Raw genomic sequence first — 1,572 nt, 5'->3', positions numbered from 1 at the left:
GGTTGGAGAATTCTAAACGAACAATTCGTTCGTCGACACTTGGACGGTTAGAAATCCAAAACTGAGCGGTCTATCCGTATAACTCTGACTCTGGTAGCACTTAAAATAATAAAATTTGGGCACTTTTGTTTTAAATACTTAAAAGTAGAGTCATGTATTCCAGTCTAGCGCATTTAAAGATAGTAAATCCCCATAAAGAGCCTTTGAATTCAGTTTTTTGTCTCTCCTGTAAAATTTACGAAATCGGAGTTGGACGGTTAGAATTCTCCGCCGACGATTTGTATAAAAAACCCTTGATCAGGGACTAGATCTAGATCTAGATTCTAGATCTAGATTTTCTAGATCTAGACTCTAGGCCTTTCCTATTTTGGAATTTCTGCCCAGGCCCATGCAGCCACAGAGGCACTGGTTCACAACTTCCTGGTCCGAAGCCGAAGGTGGTGCACTCTAATCTAGACTAGATCTAGATTAGATCTAATCTAGATTTCTAGATTCTAGATCTAGATTTATGTCTACAAACTACAAAACAAAGTGTAAACTATGAACAGAGAGACCTAGATCTAGATCTAGATATAGACTATATTATAATAGGGCTAATATTTTAATGGGCTAGGCCCAATGTGACACAAAGTCAGTCAACTCGGTCTACTGTTGAGGATGTCTGAAAGCAAAACGTTAAGTCAGTTAAGATTAAAATTAAGGTTATTGATAAGAGGAGTCCCATTCAAAACTCACCGCTCGCTTTATCCACGGGATACACTTACTTTACTTACTAAAAACTAGACCTAATCTAGATTTAAAACAAAATAGTGTTCACAAACTAGGCTAAACTCCACACACTCCTCCTAGATCTCTAGAGTCTAATGATAATGAACTACAGTTCGCTCTTTCTTCCGTGAAAAACCTCGGATCAGTGAATCGAGCAAAACACATCCGGCTTCCATTGCATGGGCAAGCAGGCCTAATAATAGAGTAGTATCAGAGACACTAAAAATATAACTCTGGTAGTATCCAAGTGATTATTCCCAGTGACACTGGGGATAGGTAGCTAACAGAAACTAGGCTATTCCCAGTGACAACGGAATTCTTTTGCATAAAAAATAGGCTAAGTGCAAGGAGCTTAGAACTAATAGGCCTAGGCTACTGTAATTAAATACTCTCTGCTAATATTTATCCTCCTTGGCCAAGCAGAGAGTATTTAATTATTAAGTCTTTGCACTGAAGACATTGGGAATAGTTCCTAGGCTAACTGGGAATAGTTTCTGGGCCTATCCCCAGTATCACTGGGAATAGTGCTTTCCTAATAATAAAAAAAAATATTGTTGGCTAGCCAATGTAGTAGCCAATGTGGGTGGGCTGCTGACTGCTGTGTAGCTGGGCAGAGGCCGGGCGAGGAGTCACTGTAATGTTTTGGCGGCGGCAGGGGTCAGGGACAACGTGACATTAAAATTATATTATTTTAAGCCTAGGGGCCTACTAGAGATCTAGTAGCTTGGTAGCCTAGGATAGCTCTCTATAGCACATTAACCGAGGCCTACACACACACACTACATACATCCTGGTTGACAGCAA

At 40.1% G+C, this 1,572-nt stretch overlaps 1 protein-coding gene across 1 annotated transcript in view; it reads right to left on the bottom strand.

Annotated features, from left to right (window-relative positions):
- Positions 1-978, bottom strand: part of LOC101855709 (myeloid differentiation primary response protein MyD88) — a 32,085-nt gene extending 31,107 nt beyond the window's left edge. The window contains exon 1 of the mRNA XM_005094399.3: positions 736-978. The gene's annotated coding sequence lies outside the window, so the exon portion shown is untranslated. The remainder of the gene's footprint in view (positions 1-735) is intronic.
- Between the last annotated feature and the right edge of the window lie 594 nt (positions 979-1,572).

This window comes from Aplysia californica, unplaced genomic scaffold (genome assembly GCF_000002075.1).
Source record: "Aplysia californica isolate F4 #8 unplaced genomic scaffold, AplCal3.0 scaffold00081, whole genome shotgun sequence".
Taxonomy (NCBI): domain Eukaryota; kingdom Metazoa; phylum Mollusca; class Gastropoda; order Aplysiida; family Aplysiidae; genus Aplysia; species Aplysia californica.
The sequence above is the reverse complement of the archived record's forward strand: the minus strand, read 5'-3'. Positions and strand labels throughout refer to the sequence as shown.